Source organism: Natator depressus, chromosome 6 (assembly GCF_965152275.1).
Source record: "Natator depressus isolate rNatDep1 chromosome 6, rNatDep2.hap1, whole genome shotgun sequence".
NCBI lineage: Eukaryota > Metazoa > Chordata > Testudines > Cheloniidae > Natator > Natator depressus.
The window spans coordinates 20,287,203-20,307,594 of record NC_134239.1 but is presented as its reverse complement, the minus strand read 5'-3'; the positions used below and the strand labels follow the sequence as shown (position 1 = coordinate 20,307,594).

The window sequence follows — 20,392 nt, the reverse complement described above, 5'->3', positions numbered from 1 at the left end:
GGATTGTTCTGGAGTCTCCAGGATTAAAGATTATGTCCTGATGAAACCTCCAGGAATACATCCAACCAAAACTGGCAACCCTAGCCAGAACATCTACACTGCAATTAGTCCCACAACCCAAGCCCTGTGAGCCTGAGTCAGCTGGCATGGGCCAGCCACGGGTGCCTAATTGCAATATATACACACCCTTAGTGTTTGGGGACTCAAGGAGCAGACACAAGAGTGCTCCAAAAAGCACTGCTTTCTAGATGTTTCCACTGCTCCAAACTGCACTGTTGGTAGACCCTGTGAATGGGAAAGTGAAGAGCCGCTTAGAGAACCACCATGGGTCAAAAGCATTGTGCCTGCTTCCTCACAGTGTTTCCCGCCAAAAACAACCTATGGTTTTTAAATATCAACTTAAAATTTACGTGTCTGAAAATGTTTAACCTATTATTGTTATACGTAACACCCAAGATTAATAAAACTGAAGGTTCTAATACATCCAAAACACTCATTCATGCCCTGGTTCTTTCAAGGATACCTTATTGTAAAGGCCTCCTTTATCAAAGTTACAAATAAACACCTGGTTTCCTTGATATTTTAGAGTTTTAACTTTTTTATATGACCCCCCCATTATATAAATGTCTTCATTGACTACCTTCTTTGCTACAAATTCAATTAAAAATATTCACACTGGTATTCAAACCTCTGTCTTTTGGAATGGCCTCTTATTTATGTTCGTGGCGATTGGACGTCTAAAATAGTGAATGCCAGTTAAAATGAGGTAGGATCAGAGGCTAAAATGAGGAAGGAATCGGAGGCTAAAATAGGGAAAGAACAAGTTAAAAATTAAGACAAGTTTGATGTTTTAAATCATAAACAAACTAGGGAAATGCAACCTAGATGGAGCTAATATAAGGTGGGTGCATAACTGGTTGGAAAACTGTTCCCAGAGAGTAGTTAGTGGTTCAGTCATGCTGGAAGGGCATATCGAGTGGGATCAAGCAGGGATCAGTTCTGGGTCCAGTTCTGTTCAATATCTTCATCAGTGATTTAGATAATGGCATAGAGAGTACAGTTATAAAGTTTGTGGACGATACCAAGCTGGGAGGGGTTGCAAGTGCTTTTGAGGGTAGGATTAAAATCCAGAATGATCTGAATAAACTGAAGAAATGGTCTGAAGTAAATAGGATGAAATTCAATAAGGAAAATGCAAAGTACTTCACTTAGGAAGGAACAATCAGTTGCACACACACAAAATGGGAAATGACTGCCTAGGAAGGAGTACTGTGGAAAGGGTTCTGGGGGTCATACTGGACCACAAGCTAAATGTGAGTCAACAGCGTAGCACTGTTGCCAAAAAAAAAAAAAAAAAGCACACATCATTCTGGGATGTATTAGCAGGAGTGTTGTAAGCAAGACGTGAGAAGCAGTTCCTCCGCTCTACTCCAGGCTGATTAGGCCTCAACTGGAGTACAGTAACTCCTCACTTAAAGTCGTCCCGGTTAACGTTGCTTCGTTGTTACATTGCTGATCAATTAGAGAACATGCTCGTTTAAAGTGCGCAGTGCTCCCTTATAATGTCGTTTGGCAGCCGCCTGCTTTTTTCTGACATTTGCTTCTACTCTAAAATGAATATTGTACCACTTACAGAAAAAAAAGTTTACTAACAATGGGTATCATGTAAAACCTTAGAACATATGTCCCCCTGAGCAGTATTTCTTTCTGGATTTCAAAAAGAAATACCTATCAAATTCCTACAAAGCTGAACTTTTTGGCCCATCTGTTTTTCCATGAAATATCTCCTGTTGATTAATTCCATCAGTGGACTGTTCTTTTGTAAACAATCTACATCCTGTAGAATAGGGAACTGGCATAAAGAGATTTTGATGAATGCAATATAGTGGAAACTCAAATTTATTAATTAAATATAAACACAGATATTTAAGAATAACGTAGGTGGTATGCTATTCCCCAACATCTAGCACTTCACATGTTTGAAAAAGACCAACTTTTATGTACAGCAGATGATTAGAAGAATCTTTTATAGAATATTATAAGAAAGAACACCAATGCAGACAGCAGACAAATGATTTTAAACAGATGTGAAATTCCCTCTATGTAGAAAATTATAGGCACTGGTGATGACATTAGATGCATATGACTAATCACAGTTAATGCTTGCTGTTGTCAATTAGCCATATTAGCACAAGCAATTTGAGCACAGGATGACATTACTTTAATTACTGTAAGCAGCTTGTTCATTTATTGAGTAGGGTGCATTTGGAAAAAGGTTACTCTATCCGCAAATTAATCATAACCCTCTTTATTATTAGCATTCAGAAAAACTGAGAAAAAAAGACTCCAGCAAGCTAAAAGAAAATTTAGGTGATGGAAGTCTGACAGCAATTTTAGTATTATTTTACTACTATTTTATTTTCTCTACTAAAGTGAACAAAAGCTATTGTGTGCTTTTTATCTGAAATCTGTGTAGAGTGGGAGACAAAATTACCAGCATTAGAGTTAAAGCCAAGACATCATGACCATTAGGGGGTAGCAATGCAAAAAAAATCCTGTGACAATGTACAGCAAAAATGAGACTAAGGGTCTCTAGAGCAAAAATATAAAAGCAGTTAGAACTTATTTGTTGCTCTCTCATTAAGTACAGATCTGTTTGTTTATGTCATAGGTATTTATTTTTAACATAAATTTGCACGAGGAGGGGGTGGACATTTCTGAACACAGCCGAATGACTTTCAAAGACTTCATAAATTAATTTCCAAAGTGCAAAAAGTCATTGTTCAATTATCATTACTCAAAAATATGACAGCACATGAAAAAGAGCTGATGCTTTGAGGCAGTTTCATGATCACCATCACATTGACTCAATCAAATTACTACATGAGTGTTAAAATTAATTTTTAAATTTCAGAAATTCTTAAACATTTTTTTTTAAAAGAGTGGGCCTTAATTTGACTGGGTTTTCCACCAACTATTTATTTTACATGAGGAATTTTAGAAATACTAAAATGAAGGAAAACACCCTGAACCTAGCTTTCCCCCACTCCTGGTTAAACCTGGTGGTAATTTAAGCACAGTGATAGAATCACGGCCTAGTCAGGTTATTCCCACATCGCACAATCCTAACTCTGCAGAATTTTCTTGTAAGCCTTCTGTTGCCAGGAACGTCCACCAGCTAAAATTGTGGCTCTCAAGGAACTACAGAGGTGAAGTTGACAAGCATGATCCCTTGGTTTATGTAGGCTGAAATTTGTTTTCTATGTTTATTTTCATGATGAATATGTTACTGTTTTGACTGACAACAGTATCCGGGTACTACATTAGTCAATGTCAACCTAATGCCAGTCCTTTGAATAGGTCTCTCTATAATGCCAGTTTTTCCTGATGCTCATGTAACCCACACATCTCCTGGGTGTGGTGTTCTGTCCATCTAGTGGCACTGAGACCACTTAGCGAAAGAGATAAAATAAGTCTGCTCTACAGCCTTAGCTAACAGCCAGGTGGCAGGCAAACTTTTTGGCCTGAGGGCCGAATCAGGTTTCGAAAATTGTATGGAGGGCCAGTTAGGGGAGGGGGGGCGTGATCTGGCCCCTGCCCCCTATCTTCCCCCCCCCCCCACTTCTCACCCCCTGACAGCCCCCCATTCTGGGACTCATGCCCCATCCAACCCCCCCGTTCCCTGACGGTCCCCCCGGGACTCCTGCCCCATCCAACCATCCCTTCTCTCTGTCCCCTGACTGCCCCCGAAACCCCTGTCCCATCCAACCATCCCTTCTCTCTGTCCCCTGACTGCCCCCGAAACCCCTGCCCCCGCCGCCCCACCCAACCCCCCCTCCTTCCTGACTGCCCCCCTGGGATCCCCTGCTCCCATTCAACCCCCCTGTTCCCCATCCTCTGACCGCCCCAACCCCCATCCATCCCCCCACCCCCTGACCACCCCCCCGAACTCCCCTGCCCTCTATCCAACCCGCCCTGCTCCCTGCCCCCTTACTGCGCAGCACAGAGCACTGGGTCAGGCTGGGCTCTGCAGCTGCGCTGCCCCAGGAGCTTGCAGCCCTGCTGCGCCGCCCAGAGCATTGCGCCAGTGGTGCAGTGAGCTGAGGCTGTGGGGGAGGAGGGACAGTGCGAGAGGGGCTGGGGGCTAGCCTCCCGGGCCAGGGGCTCAGGAGCCGGGCAGGAGGGTCCTGCGGGCCGTAGTTTGCCCACTCTGCTGTAGAGGCTCATGTACTAAGCTCCAGAGGCCCCAGGTTCAATCCTGCCCACCAACAACCAGGGTCTGTCGGCGTTACACTCAATCACCCATTATGCTGACATGGATGATCACAGCTACTTGGTTTCTACACTCACTACCATTGTTTAGGAAACATGCAGCATGATCATATTATCTTAATTCTGAATCTTCCCTCTATTTAATTAATGCTATTTTCCTTGACAACTTCTAAAGTAAAATTTGAGTATGTATATGGTTTTGAGAGCACTTTGAAATATCAACTCTTAAATCAGAAGTTTTGTGCTCATGACAAAACTTCCAGAAAGAGCCCCTGCAGAAGCAGGAAGAGAGAACGAATGTGCCCAAGATACATTCTCAGAAAGCTACCAAGGGCAAGACTTAAATTCACAGTACATAGATGTTTGTATATTAATCACAGACTTAGTGGCACTGAAGATGACATTTTAAAATATGAAATTTTCTATCAGTAAGTGTCAAATGTGTTAGATGAGAGATTAATAGCACTCCAGCTGGTACTCCTGCTAAGGGGAATAAGTCCCATAGCTATCTGCTTTACTGTTCCTCTGCTTTTCATGTAGTGCACATCTGCTGGGAAAAGAGTTGTTTTGAAAGAGAAGCTTGATTATTTTTAGAGTCATTTGGTTCTTCACAAAGGTATAGATAGTACTTTTGAGGCAATTAGTTGCTTTTGCAGGCTGCAGTTTAAATAACCATTTTAGTTTGAAGATTATATCTTACTAGAACTTCATATACGTATTTTATTAGTTTAATAATTGCTGAAGATATGCATACTGTTGCTGGCAGTTAGTGTACACGTTTGAGCTGAAATTTGGGTAAGGCTGGAAGAAAAGAAGTTACTCATCTTGTGCAGCAACAGTGGTTCTTCGAGATGCGTCTCCTTAGGGGTGCTCCACTATAGGTTGTCTGTGTCCCTGCACTGCTGATCGGAGATTGGGCCCAGACATGCATGGTCTCTCCTCATTCTGTGCCAGGAGGCTAGCCAGCGCGTGTGGACTAACCGTCCTCAGTTCCTTCTCTACCATAGAGTCATAACGAGAACTCTAAAGTAGAGGGGAGGAGGGTGGGTTGTAGAGCACCCATGGGGGGGGGCACATCTCGAAGAACCTTCGTTACTACTCAAGGTGAGAACTACTTCTTTTTTGAGTAGTGTCCCTATGGGTGCTCCACTGTAGATGACTCCCAAGCAGTATCCTTTTTGGAGGGCTGGGACTTCGGAGTTGGGTCACTTAAGATAACAGAACTGTGGAGCCAAAGATGACATCAGAGGCAAAGTCTCTAGTGATTGTATAGTGCTCTGCGAAAGTGTGGACTGATGCCCATTGTAGTGGGGCGGCTGCCTCACTCCTGGAGAAGAGGGGTTAAAAGCAGCCCTGGAGAGGGCTGCAGCTGGGAAAAGCTAGGCTGATCGGGGAAGCAGCCACAGCTGTGGCCAGCTCAATAGGGCCCAGCTGGCCCTGATAAGAGGGCTGGGGGCCAGGAGCTGAAGAATTCTCCCTCCAGCCCTGGAGGTGACGGGCTAGCTGCCTGGGAGCAAGGTACCGAAGCAGAGAAGTGCTGGGGAAAAGGACAAGAGGAGCTGGGGAGCTCCAGCCCGGTAAACCCCCAGGCTGCAGGTCTTGGTGAAGGTCTACAAAGGTACTGGGGCTGCAGAGATACAACCTGGGAATAGGCAAAGGCAGCAGGTCCTACCTCCTTGCCAATGATGAGTGGTTTACAGACTGCACTCTGCCCTAGTGAGCAGGGGCTAGATGATGACTGGCAGTAGCCACTGAGGCAAGGTGGGGATAGAGGGTTGGGGGTTCCCCTGGGAGGAGAGACCCAGATCGTGGGGTACTGCTGGGGCAGCACCCCAAGGTAAAGGGCTTTGGGGTCCAGGAGGGACATGGGGCCAGTGGCAGGTGAGACACTGGCCAGTAGGAGGTGCTCTGTATGCTGAAGAGCTAATTCCTGAGATGACCAGCAGGAGGTGCTGTGCCGGTGAATCTCAACCTCGCTACACCCATGTCACCAGTCTACAGTGCCGGGGGTGTGCTACACACCGAGGCTGAGATTCTAGGGGTAGAGTTCGGCTGGGACGGCTCAGAAGCCGGTTGGAGGGCAGCCTCCATGAGGAGACCCCTCAAACGGATATTGCACTCTTTCTGGGTCCTAGGTTTTTACAGAGACAACACTTGTCCTTCACATGTGATTCTGCCAAGCACTTGAGGCAACTGCTGCGGGGTTCACTAACAGGCATAGGCCTGTTGCAGTCCAAGCAGGGTTTAACCCCTGGAGACCAGAGCATGCCCCACCTGGGGTGAAGTCCCCGATGGGACTCTAACTTCTAACTGCACTTAACACCTACTTGGGCACCCAAGGCACATGCACACCTAGAATGGAATCAACATGAACAAGCTCTCAAAGAAGACCCTCAGTTACTGCACAAGGTGAGTAACCTTCTCTTCTTCTTTGAGTGCTGTCCCTGGGGTGCTCCACTTCAGGTGAATGTAGAGCAGTGCCCTCATGAGGGTGGAAGGGACTTCGGAGTTGAGTTTGTTGCTGAGGCTAGTGGAGTGATGCCTAATCTTGTGTCTGACCTTGAACCGAGAGTAATTGCATAGTGGTTTGTGAATGTGTGTTAAGAGGCCCAGGTGGTCGCCCTGCAGATGTCTAGAATGGGCACATTGTGTAGGAATGCTATGGAGATAGATAAAGCTCTTGCCGAGTGCGTTCTGATGTCCACAGGGGCTTCAGTGTTGTACAGTGAATAGCACATATGGATACAGCTGGATATCCATTTAGATAATCTTTGTGTAGATATGGCAGAGCCCTTTGATCATTCTGTTGTTGACACCAAAAGTCAAGGTGATTTTCAGAAGGCCTTCACTCTGTCCAGATAAAATGCAAAGGTGCACTGCACGTCCAATGTGTGCAGGACCGCTTCTTGAGCGTTAATGTATGGTTTCGGATGAAATGTAGGTAAGTGAATTGGTTGGTTGAGGTGGAACGAGGACGATATTTTTGGGAATAAACTTAGGATGTGTTCTAAGTGTCACTTTATCCTTGAAGAATATTATGTATGGGGGTAAGTCATGAGAGCCCCTATCTCGCTGACTCTTCACGCCGATATTATGGTGACCAGGAATGCCACTTTCATAGATAAGTGAAATAATGAGCATGGGGTTGGTTAGACTTCTGAGCACCAGATTTAAGTCCCATGCTGGCATGGGTGCTCGGACATCTGGGTATATGTTTTGTGAAATCATTTAGTAATAGGGTGAGTGAATATAGATGTCGCATCTACCTGCTGATGGAAGGCCATGATGGTGGCGAGATGAACTCTAAGCAAGCTCGTAGCAAGCCCTGAGTTCTTTAGAGATAATAAATATTTCAGGATTAGTGTAAGTGGTGCCTGGCTTGCAGATATTTGTTTGTTCCGGCACCATAGGAAGAATCTTTTCCATTTTTGGAGGTAAGTGCTGTGTGCGTTTCCCGCTGTTTATTAACACTTGTTTTACTTGTTCTGAGCAGGTTAGTTCGTCGTGGTGGAGCCATGAAGGAGCCATGCCGTCGGGTGAAGTTTCTCCAGGTCCAGATGGAGGACTTGACCATTGTCCTGAGAGAGAAGATTCTGTAGGTGAGGGAGAGTGAATGGTGTGCAGATAGCCGTATGTATCAGATAAGGGAACCATGTCTGTCTGGGCCATGTCGGTATTATGAGTATTATTTTGGCCCTGTCGGTTTGTATTTTGTGTATTACTCTGGAGATTAGAGGTATCAGTGGGAATGCATATAGGAGACGAGCATTCCATTTGATAAGAAAAGCATCCCTTAGGGATTGTGCCCCTAGTCCTGCTCGTGAACAAAACTTTGGGCATTTCTTGTTTACTAACGTCGCGAACCCCACATGTGAGGATCCCCACATGTGAAAAATGTGTTATTTTGTCATCAAGTTCCCATTCGTGCTCTTGGGAAAACTATCTGCTTAACATGTCCGCCATCATTTTCAGTCGACCTGGGAGGTATGCTGCTGCAATAGTGATGTTGTGTTTTATGCACTAGTTCATAGTTTTAAGGCCTCTGTGCATAAGGAGTGGGAACGTGCTCCACCCTATCTGTTTATATAGAACATGCTCACAATGTTGTCTGTCGGGACCCTTATCGTTTTGCCTCGTATAAGAGGGAGGAAATGTAGGCATGTAGGACCGAGTGTAATTCAAGTAGGTTGATGTATAAATGTGTTTCTGTGGGGGACCACTTGCCTTGGATTGTATGTTGGTTTAGGTGAGTTCCCCGTCCAATCAGTGAGGCATCTGTTGTGATTTGTATGGATGGTGGATCCTGATGAAACAGGATGCCTGAGCAAATGTTTATTGGGTTTGTCCACCATCTTAGTGAATGTAGAACTCTGGGGTTGGTGTGAGTCTTTTGTTTAGGCTGTGCTTTCGTGGAATATATACCAAGCTCAGCCATCCTTGAAGGCAGCATATATGTACTCTGGCATGTTTTTACAATGAAAGTGGTGTCCGTCATATGTCCCAAAAATTGTAGGCAGGTGCATGAAGACACCCATGCGCTGTCTGCGACCACTGATATGAGGGAGATCATTGCTGTGAATCGGGGCATCCGCATGGGCAGCGGGTGACCTGCTAGCTTGAGGAGGCTAGCCCTGGCCCAAGGTGCCACCCCTCCTACCCAAGGCCCTGCCAGAGCCCCTTCTCCCTGCACCCACCAGCCCCCTCCTCCAGCATGCCGGGAGGGCAGGTGGTGCACAGCCCCCAGCCCCAGAGTGCTGGATAGGTGAGCAGCACGTGGCTCTCAGTGCCCCCAAGCACAGGGTGGACACTCCAGCACCAGCAGCCTCCTGAGCACCAGGCAGCACAGCCTCCAGCTCTGGGCAGCCCCAGCCACCCCAAGTCCCCCCATCCCTAGCCCACTTCCATGAAAATGAGCAAGCAGTTTGCCTGGGCTGGGGATAAGGGGGAAGGGCAAGCAGGAGGGGACCTTCTGGGCAGAGCATGGGTGGGGCCATGCCAGGCAGTTTGGGGAGGCATAGCCTTCCCCCAGTCTATGATACACGCCACCCATGGGCATTGGCAGTGATGCTTTGGCCTCCACTGAGTCCAGGTGCACTCCTATGAAGTCCAATTGTTGTACTGGAATTAGGATGGATTTGTGTTGATTTGTAGTCTTAGGAAGTGAAAGGGAGAGATGGTTTGTCCAGTAATGCGTAATGTTTCTGTCAGGGTAGGGTAATCGTCTAAGTATGGGAATATCAATATTCCCTGTCTGCACAAATGAGCAGCTCCCACCACTAGGGTTTTGGTAAAGACACTTGGAGCTGTCAACAGTCTGAATGGCAGTACTCTGTACTGGAAGTGATCTTGTCCCACTGTGAATCGTAGGAATCGTCTGTGAGCGAGATGGATGGTAATGTGAAAATACGCATCTTGTAGGTTGAGGGCTGAGAACCAGTCACCCTTTTCCAGCGAAGGGATAACAGAGTTCAGTGTAACCATTTTGAATCTGTGGATACGGACAAATTTTTTGAGTTTTCTGAGATCTAGTATGGGTCAGCAACCTCCGTTTTTCTTTTGAGCCAGGAAATAATGGGAATAAAATCCCTTCCCTCTGTGTTGTGGAACTGTGTTGTGGAACTTGTTCCACGGCCTCTAACTGTAGAAGGTGATGTAGTTCTTGTCCTAATAGATGCTTGTGAGAAGGATCTGTAAGAGGGACGGGGGTAGGTGGGATGGAGCTAAAAGGGATGGCATAACCCGTTCGAAGGATCTCTAAAATCCAGTGGTCCATGGTGATAGAGGCCCACGTATGGTAAAATGGTTGAAGCCAATGACCAAAGATTTGGATTGTTTGTTCAGCTGGCGCTGGGGAAGGTTGGTCAGGCCCTCGACCAATGTTTCAAAAGAGTGTTTTGTTTAGTGGTGCTTGGGACATTGCAGCATGAGATTGGGTAGGGCAATGTCTCTGTGGTCTGTGCCTTTGTCTTTGATTGTTGTATGGTCTCTGCTTGCGCTGAGACGTGCTGTCTCTGTTATAATTGTAAGGCTGGTATCTGTATCTCCTGGTAGGGGGTGTGTAGATCCTGAGGGTCCTCAGTGTGGCTCTAGAGTCCTTCATAGAATGGAGGATCTTCCGTCTTAGTGGAGAAGAGCTTGTCCCTATTGAGGGAAGATCCTCCATCTTGGTCTGGAGTTCTCTTGGCATACCAGATGAGTGAAATCAGAATGCTCTGTGCATGACAATGGTTGTCGCCGTTGTGCATGCCGCTGTGTCTGCCACATCAAGGGATGCCTGGAGTGTTTGTTCTAGCACTAAGCTGTCCCTCACTGATGACAGCACAGAATTGGTCTCTTTTTTTTTTTTTTTCCTCCAGAATTTCTTGGACAAAATCATTCAGTTTTGTATAATTGTCGTGATTGCAGTTAGTGAGTAACACTGTGTAATTGGCTGTGAGGAATTGAAGAGTCACGGAAGAGTAAATTTTTTGCCCCAAGAGGTCTAGTCTCTTCCAATCTTTGTCTTGTGGCATGGATTTGAATTGAGGATATTTGCGCTGTTGGTTGACAGCATCCACCACTAAGGAGTTATATTGTGGGTGTGCAAAAAGGAAGTCCATGCCTTTATTTGGCACATAGTATTTCCTGTCCGTATACTTATTGATTGGAGAGATGGTGGCAGTTGTTTGCCATGCAATTTCTGCAGATTCCATCAGAGCATCATTTATGGGCAAAGCTATTTTTGTCGTAGACGAAGTGTATAAGAACTTGAGGAGTTGGTGTTGTGTCTCTGGTACCTCCTCAAGAGGAATATTTTGGATCTGTGCCACATGCCGGAATAACTCCTGAAAGTCATCTGTAGTAGTGGGAGGCAGGGGCATTACTGCCTCGTCAGGGGAAGAAGAGGTGTTGTGATCAGGGGATATTTCGTGTTCTGTGGTCTCATCCCTGTTTTTCTCCACCTCCTCTGTCACCTCAGAGGGTTCATGTACTGATGTCTTTGCAGAGCATATAGGTTTACTGTGAGAATTGGGAGGTCTGTGGAATTGAGACCTGTAGGCTGCCCATAGGTCCCACTGTGGCCATTGACTGGGAAATGGAATGGGAGGGCACATCTATGGGTTAGTGAGCCATGGGGGCAGGTCCCTGGGTCCATAATGAGGTTCCATGCCTGCTGGAGAGGACTGTCCAGATGAGAAAACTGCCTCCTCCACATTCAAAAATGGTGGTGCATTGGGAGATTCTGGTTTGTCTGGTGCTATCTGTACAGGCAAGCAGGAGGTGCCAAGCAGTAGAGATCTGGGAGCAGAGGATGCTTCCATATCTGACGAGTGCATAAGGGGGATCGGTGCTGTCATATGCGGTGCTGTATTCTTCTGTGCCGCCGCCTTGGGTGGAAGTGAGGCTGGTGCTGACCCTTTGTGTGTTACCTTCTTCGGTGCCATGGGCACCGGTCTTAGCAGTTCCATGGTTGGCGCCGATAAGCTCGGTGCTGGAGGGGGAGCCATCACAGGAGGTTGAGGTTGCAGTACCGTGCCCTTCATGGGGTAGTCAGTGCCGTGGAGGAGGAGGCCACTTTATGCCTGCTACTTGACTCCTTTCTCCTGCCGGCAGAGGTCCCAGAGTGGATGGTGTCAGAGGAGTCCGGTGTGTCAGAGGTGCTCACTCTTGAGGAGGCTGGCACCGCGGGCAGTGAGCTCACCAGAGACCATTTCTTTTTTTATGTTTCTCAGCTTGGTGGAGACCTAGCCCTTTTCTTCGATTTTGTAGAGGAGTTGGCACTTAGTCTGTCCGTGGAGGATGCGCCTGGGGAGTCCCTTGTCGCGGGCTGTCTGGGGTCTAATGTAAGAATGAGGGATTTCTCCATTAGAATAGGTTTAAGGAGAATATCCCTCTCTCTCCTTGCTCTAGCTATGAGACTGTTGCAGTAAACACACTTCTGCGGTATGTGCGACTCACATAAGCATTGGCTGCATAAGGAGTGGCCATCAGAAATTAGTATTGCATCCTTACACAAAGTACTTCTTTTAAAGCCTGGGGAGCCAGGCATATTTAAGGCATTCCTTTTTTGTGAAAAATAGGGGATGGGAAAACAAAGGGTTTATTTTAAACAGCTAACAAAGTTTAACTAATGCTAACTATAACTATACTAATTAAAGTAACAAATTACTAATAAACAAAGGTAATAACTAGGCTATCTAATTTTTAGATTTTTAGTGACACCGCTAATGGACTCCGTCTCAAGCCAAGGACAGTTGAGAAGGAACTGAAGGGGTGGGGAGTGCGTGTGCTAGATGAGGCACCAGCAGTGTCGAAAAACTGCTACTGTGCACGCGCACCCCAACCAGACACTGCTACAGAACATCTCGGATTGACGGCACTGGGACTCACCATCACCTGAAGTGGAGCACCCACAGGGACAGCACTCGAAGAGGAAGCATAGACATATCTCCAAAAGTGACCATTTGCTTTGCGGCGTGAGGCTGTTGAAATGTGTGTCCCACTCTATGAATGATGCGCCAGTGGTAAGGAGTGAGAATGGAGACGTCTGCAAAAAGAGGATCCCTTTGCACACATTGGCTGGGTCCTTCCACCAGACGAAGGAGTTTTTGATCCTGGTAAGGAGTGACAGTCCCCGGAAAAATCATGGAGCAGGTCCTCAAGGAATCAATCCTGAAGCACTTGCACGAGAGGAAAGTGATCAGGAACAGTCAGCATGGATTCACCAAGGGAAGGTCATGCCTGACTAATCTAATTGCCTTCTATGATGAGATTACTGGTTCTGTGGATGAAGGGAAAGCAGTGGATGTATTGTTCCTTGACTTTAGCAAAGCTTTTGACACGGTCTCCCACAGTATTCTTGTCAGCAAGTTAAAGTAGTATGGGCTGGATGAATGGACTATAAGGTGGGTAGAAAGTTGGCTAGATTGTCGGGCTCAACGGGTAGTGATCAATGGCTCCATGTCTAGTTGGCAGCCGGTATCAAGTGGAGTGCCCCAGGGGTTGGTCCTGGGGCCGGTTTTGTTCAATATCTTCATAAATGATCTGGAGGATGGTGTGGATTGCACTCTCAGCAAATTTGCGGATGATACTAAACTAGGAGGAGTGGTAGATAAGCCGGAGGGCAGGGATAGGATACAGAGGGACCTAGACAAATTAGAGGATTGGGCCAAAAGAAATCTGAGGTTCAACAAGGATAAGTGCAAGGTCCTGCACTTAGGACGGAAGAACCCAATGCACCGCTACAGACTAGGGACCAAATGGCTAGGCAGCAGTTCTGCAGAAAAGGACCTAGGGGTGACAGTGGACGAGAAGCTGGATATGAGTCAACAGTGTGCCCTTGTTGCCAAGAAGGCCAATGGCATTTTGGGATGTATAAGTAGCGGCATAGCCAGCAGATCGAGGGACGTGATCGTTCCCCTCTATTGGACATTGGTGAGGCCTCATCTGGAGTACTGTGTCCAGTTTTGGGCCCCACACTACAAGAAGGATGTGGATAAATTGGAGAGAGTCCAGCGAAGGGCAACAAAAATGATTAGGGGTCTGGAACACATGACTTATGAGGAGAGGCTGAGGGAACTGGGATTGTTTAGTCTGCAGAAGAGAAGAATGAGGGGGGATTTGATAGCTGCTTTCAACTACCTGAGAGGTGGTTCCAAAGAGGATGGTTCTAGACTATTCTCAGTGGTAGAAGAGGACAGGACAAGGAGTAATGGTCTCAAGTTGCAGTGGGGGAGGTTTAGGTTGGATATTAGGAAAAACTTTTTCACTAGGAGGGTGGTGGAACACTGGAATGCGTTACCTAGGGAGGTGGTAGAATCTCCTTCCTTAGAAGTTTTTAAGGTCAGGCTTGACAAAGCCCTGGCTGGGATGATTTAATTGGGGATTGAACCTGCTTTGAGCAGGGGGTTGGACTAGATGACCTCCTGAGGTCCCTTCCAACCCTGATATTCTATGACAGGGGTTTGACCAGCCTGTCCCTGTTTGGTCTGTAAACCAAACTAAACCATAACGGTAGGTATTGCATTGGAAGTCTGGTGTGTGGTGTCACTGCTGTGCCCGCCTCTATATGCCCCAACAGTTGGAGGCAGAGTCTGGCTGGTATTTGTTGACTATGTTGAGTCACGTCAATGAGTGAAATCAGGGAGAGGAACCTGTGTTGAAGTAGGAAGGCTTTGGCCTTAGAGCGTCCAGGTCAGTCCCTGTGATTTCCAGGCACTGCACTGGCGTGAGGGTTGACTTCTGGGTGTTGATCTGTAAGCCCAGTTCTGTAAACATGTGTATCATGGTGTTGATGACTCAACAAGCTCCCTGGAGCGATCGGGCTCTGAGGAGACAATCAACCAGGTATGGGTAGGTTATTATCCCTTGCGAGTGTAAATGAGCAGCTACAATTCAGAGAACTTTGGAAAATACTGTTGGGGCCAATGAGAGTCCAAAGAGGAGGACTCTGTACTGGTCATGGTCATGTCCCAGAGTGAATCTGAGAAATCACTTGTAAGCCAGTAGGATTGAAATGTGAAAGTAGGCGTCCTGTAGGTTGAGGGCCAAAAACCAGTTTCCCTGTTCCGGTGATGGAACTGCTAAACAACCAGTGGGGCCACTGGACAATCGAGGTGCTAAAGGAGCACTCAAGGACGATAAGGCCATTGCAGAAAAACTAAATGAATTCTTTGCATTGGTCTTCATGGCTGAGGATGTGAGAGAGATTCCCAAACATGAGCCATTCTTTTTAGGTGACAGATCCTAGGAACTTTCCCAGATTGAGGTATCATTAGAGGAAGTTTTGGAACAAACTGATAAATTAAACAGCAGTAAGTTACCAGGACCAGATGGTATTCACACAAGAGTTCTGAAAGAACTCAAATGTGAAATTGCAGAACTACTAACTGTAGTCTGTAACTTATCATTTAAATCAGCTTCTGTATCAGATGATTTTAAGTGAGTTTTGAGTGTGGTGGCTGGAGAACAGACAAAGTGGTTACTGGTTGTTTGTTTTTTCTGTTTGTTTATTTGGGGCGAGGGAAGAAAGCAGGGAAATGACTACCAGTGAAGCAGCTACAAAACTAGAGCTGGCCAGACTGGAAGCAGAAGAGAAGGCAAAGGACCGTGAGTTTCAAATGAGGCTCAAAGAAGCAGAGGCAGTCAGGCAAGAGGCTGCACAGAGAAGGGCTATGGAGGCAGAGGCAGCCAGGGAGGAAGCTGCTCACAAAAGAGCCATGGAGTTAAAACACAATGAAATGGAGGCACAAAAAGCTGGCTTGGAATTAAAAGACAGAGAAATACAGCCTCAAATTGAGACACAGAAGCATGAACTGGCTGTAATGGAGTGGAAGAGACAAAATCCTTCAGCAGCTGGCTCTACTTCCACAAAAATCCACACATGGGAACGATTATGCCCGCAGTATGATGAATCCAGTGATATTGCCGAATATTTCATCACCTTTGAGAGACTGTGCACTCTCAATGAGATTCCTGAAGACCAAAAAGTGACCACTTTAGTTGCAAAATTGACTGGGAGAGCTCTGGACATATTCAATAAGACGCCTATTGATGATGCTTCAAACTCTGGTAAATTTAAGGAACTGGTTTGGAAACAGTTTCAGATTACACCTGAAACCTACAGGGTTAAATTTAGGAGTAAAGCAGAGGAGCCCAGAAGGTGCTATCATTGTAAGTCCACTGAGCACCTGAGGAATAAGTGTCGTTGGCTGAGTGGAAACAGGCAGCAGGTAACACATGAAGCTGCTGTCTCTCAGAGCACAGGGGTATCCCAGGTTGCTGCCTCTTTTCACACAGGATTTGTAAAGGTTGCTTCTACACAACCCAGCTGTGAGCATATGCATGCTGTTAAGCTTAATGGCAAAGTGCTCTGAGGATGGAGAGATACCGGTGCAGAAATTTCTGTGGTCAGGAAGGACCTGATCCAGGAGAAGGATTTATTACTGGAAAAATGGCAGAATTAGAATTGGTGGGAGGTTACAAAGTCCTTGCACCTTTAGCTAAGGTACACATGGAAACTGGTGATTTGCAGGCTGAACTGACCGTTGCAGCGGTGACACACAATTTTGCACCGTTTCTACTGAAGAATGATTTTTTTGATGTGGCAGAATCTGTCCCAGGGTTTGTTAAGAGCAAGAAGGAATCTTGTGCTAAAAGCCCGGGGGGGGGGGGGGTGAGGCTGAGGCTGAAGTCACATGTGCTGCTGGGGGAATACGAGAGTGTCTCTTTAATTTCTCTGTAGCAGTGGAGAATGGGGCTTTGGGGGCAGGGGTGGTCGAAACCAGTTCCTGCAGCCCTGAGGCTCAAGGCAGGTCCCTGCACCAAGGGCTGGATAAAGCCAGCTCCTGTCCTGTGATCATCTCTGTGATGTTGCACTCTATATGATTTTATGAAAATATGCTAATGAGTGTAAATATAATTTAACTAGAATATGCTTCATGCAAAAGGTCTCTTGTAAAGTATCATAAAAAAGCTTATAATCTACTGAGTGTGGTCATCCTATTTGTATGTATCATTCTTGTAGCGGAAACTAGAAATATGAAATATAACTCTGAGGTCCTATTGTAATTATGCAAAGTGTGGGCCATTAATGGTGGTTTGTAATCTTGATGGCTCCCATCAACTAGGACAATTGACTGTAGATGGCTATGTTTATTTGTAAGTCTTCCTGTACATCTGTGTGCTGGCAAGTGGGTAATGAAGTCTTACAGTGACATGTGATCATGTCACCGGAACTGGAATCCATCTTTAACCTGGTGCTTTTCCATTGAAAAGGAGGGGTGGGAACCCAGAGAGGGACAAAGGTTTCCTGCCTTGTGCAAAAGATATATAAGGGGGTTGAACAGAACAAAGGTAGCTGCAGTCATGAGAAATCCCCCGACCTGAGCTGGAACAAGGACTATACCAGGGGAAAAGATTGTGCCCAGACTAGGAAGGTGTCCAGTCTGTGATAGAAGCTTACTGAAACACCTCTGAGGGTGAGATTTTAGCTGTATTCAATTTTCTTATTGTACTAGGCTTAGCCTTGCATGTTTTGTTTTTGTTTTACTTGGTAATTCACTTTGTTCTGTCTGTTATTACTTGGAACCACTTAAATCCTATTTTTTGTATTTAATAAAATCACTTTTTACTTATTAATTAACCCAGAGTATGCATTAATACCGGGGGAGGGGGGCAAACAGCTGTGTATATCTCTCTATCAGTATTATAAAGGGTGAACAATTTATGAGTTTACCCTTTATTAAGCTTTATACAGGGTAAACCAGATTTATTTGGGGTTTGGACCCCACTGGGAGCTGGGCATCTGAGCATTGGAGACAGGAACACTTCTTAAGCTGTTTTCAGTTAAGCCTGCAGCTTTTGGGGGATGTTGTTCAGACATGAGTGTGTGTTTTGTAGCAGGCTAGCGTGTCTGGCTCAAACCAGGCAGGGCATTCAAGTTCCAAGCTGCCAGGGAAAACTGACTTGGAGGTAGTCTCGGCACATCAGGTGGCAGTTCCCAAGGGGGTTTCTATGACCCAACCCCTCACAATCTCCCTGGGGGAGGGGGATGTTCCACCTTGTAACAGGGAGGCCTTCCCAGGTGCTGATTGCCAGGAAATTGCAGGTCAGCAGGGGACAGGTCCTGCCCTGGGGTGCACAGAGACCTGTATCCCGGAGATGGAAGTTGGGGTCCTGGTGACTGCTGCAGAGGGAACAGACTCCAAGGGCTCTGTAGCTGAAAGCAAGCCCAACCTGAGTGAAGGGGGGGGGATTTTGCTGGCCAGTGAAGGGTCTGTTATAGCTGGTAGCTGTGAGCCCACAGCTGGATCAGGGTAACCTTCCCTTTTAGGGGACACAGGAGTGTCTGCTTCAGAGGGGAGCCCAGAGAGGGAAGTCCAGACGGAAGGTGAGGGGGGACAGGGTCTGTCCACCTTTTGTAGGAGGGCTTTTCCCCAGCAGGAGGGTGAAGGATCTGCATCTAAAATGCCAAACCCTTCACCTATGGATCAGGTTTTAAGGGAAGACTGGGGGTCAGATCTCCTGGAGGGGTGAGTCCACCCAGCTGACCTGTTGGGAACAGAAAGTGGGGTGACCGAGGGGATCTTACCAATCCAAAGCACTCCATTAAAGAATGTTGTTCCTGCTACCCTGGTAAAAGATAACAGTTTCTTCAAGGCTGGGGGAAGAAAAACTTTGCATTTGGGAAGCTTCACAAGGGGGTGGGGTCCAACCCAAAGAAATTTAAGCGGGAGGGGCCGAGGGCAGGTGTGGCTGCAGTGCACCCTTTCCTTGCCAGAACCCCAAACCGATACCTGAATTAAGAGCCTTCTCCAAAGATACAGGAGAATCTGTGTGTGAACACCTACCATGGTAAACTAAGGTATTGGGAAATAAAGTGGACACTGGGCCAGCCAGGCTGTGTGAATGGAGTCTGTCTGTCATAAATTGGCTGTTAATCTTGTATCTTTTGCTACTTCATCTAGGGGTCAAAACAAAGGAGTTAATACTAATGGTCAACCCTTTGAAGATGTGTGACATACCTGATTTTTGGCAAAAACTTTTATACATGCTAGGGATGGTGACAAAACAGTCCCACAAACATGTTGCTTTTCAGCTTATACCTGTAAACAGGCAGGCAGCTTGGCACAGCAGCAAAAGCATAACTTGCCTACACTGCTGTGTGAAAGGGGAAACTGAGGCACACTGCCTCATGGCATTGGTGGCTAAATGCCAAAACACCTACACTTTAACAGATATTGCTATCTGCATTCTGTTAACGATACTATACCCCAACATGTTTTCAGGCACCTGGAACCCAGAACTTTGCTAGAACAGCTATGAATGACATCATAAGGTTTAAAGGTACTGGAAGAGTATGTAACCAGAGACAAACAGAGGCAGTACATGTAAAATCCCTACCATGGACAGCATCCAAGACTCTGGCAGTAAGTTCAGGAGCAGTATGTGACGTTGCACTCTATGTTTATGAAAATATGCTTATAAGTGTAAATTTAACATAACTGGAATATGCTTTATGCTAGATATGCCATGTAACACATCTTTGCAAAAAGAAAAGGAGTACTTGTGGCACCTTAGAGACTAACCAATTTATTTGAGCATAAGCTTTGTTGCAGCAGGCTTGTGTGTCTGGCTCAACAAGGCAGGGTTCTGAAGGCCCAAACTGGCAGAGAAAATGGGTTCAGAGGTAGTCTCAGCACATCAGATGACAGTCCCAAGGGTGTCTCTGTAACAAACCTGTCACAGGAATGATCTTCGATAAGGTGACCATCTTGAACTTCTCAGTTTTGACAAACTTGTTGAGAGCTCTGAGGTCCAGTATGGATCTCCAACCTCTCTTTCTTTTGGGTACTAGGAAGTAACAAGAGTAGAACCCCTTGCCTCAAAGATGTTGAGGTATTGGTTCTGTGGCTCCTACCTGGAGGAATTGAGCTATCTCCTGTTGTAGTTGACTCTCGTGAGAAGGGTCCCCGAAGAGGGACAGGGAAGACTGTTGTGGAGGGGGTGGGTCAGTGAAGTGGATGGAGTATACAGATCAGACAATCTGTAGGATCCATCTGTCCGATGTTGTGCGTTCCCAGGCACTGCGGAAAGCTTCCAAACAGTGGTCAAATGCGTGCATAATCATAGTCAGTTGTGGGGAGTGGGCTTGTGGTGCCTCAACCTGCCTGTCAAAAGTAATGCTTAGAGGCAGGGGGCTGGGTCAAAGATCGTGACCCGATCGGCTTACACTTCAGGAATTTCCATGTTTTTTCTTTGCCACTCATAATGGCGCTGTGATGGGAATTGAGTCGTATATGGCCTGTGTTGGGATTGAGGGCTAAAGTGTCTTTTGCCCCGGTGTATAGATTCCCAGAGACCTGAGGGTGGCCCTGGAATCCTTCAAGGTATGGAGGGAGGCACTGGTCTTCTTAGCAAAGAGATTTGCACCTTTGAAGGAGAGGTCTTCTACTGTGGTCTGCACCCCCTTCGGGAATCCCGACAAATGGAGCCATGACACCTGCCTCATCACCGCAGCCGTGGAGATGGATCTAGCTGTCATGTCAGTAGCATCAAGGTTAACTCTAGCAATATTTTTGCAACTAGTTGTCCCTCCTGAATTATGGCCTTGAAGGATTCCCACTGACTCTTTGGCAGT

The 20,392-nt window shown here is 46.4% G+C and overlaps 1 protein-coding gene and 1 long non-coding RNA gene across 2 annotated transcripts in view; one reads left to right on the top strand and one right to left on the bottom strand.

The window, feature by feature from the left end:
* The window catches only part of LOC141989734 (solute carrier family 9 member C1-like), a 293,130-nt gene that overhangs the window by 15,370 nt on the left and 257,368 nt on the right, over positions 1–20,392 (bottom strand). The gene's annotated exons all lie outside the window — the stretch shown is intronic.
* On the top strand, positions 6,333–12,526 carry LOC141988774 (uncharacterized). The gene is made up of 3 exons (XR_012639832.1): positions 6,333–6,681; positions 7,766–7,871; positions 12,461–12,526. It is a non-coding gene; the product is annotated as an uncharacterized LOC141988774 (long non-coding RNA).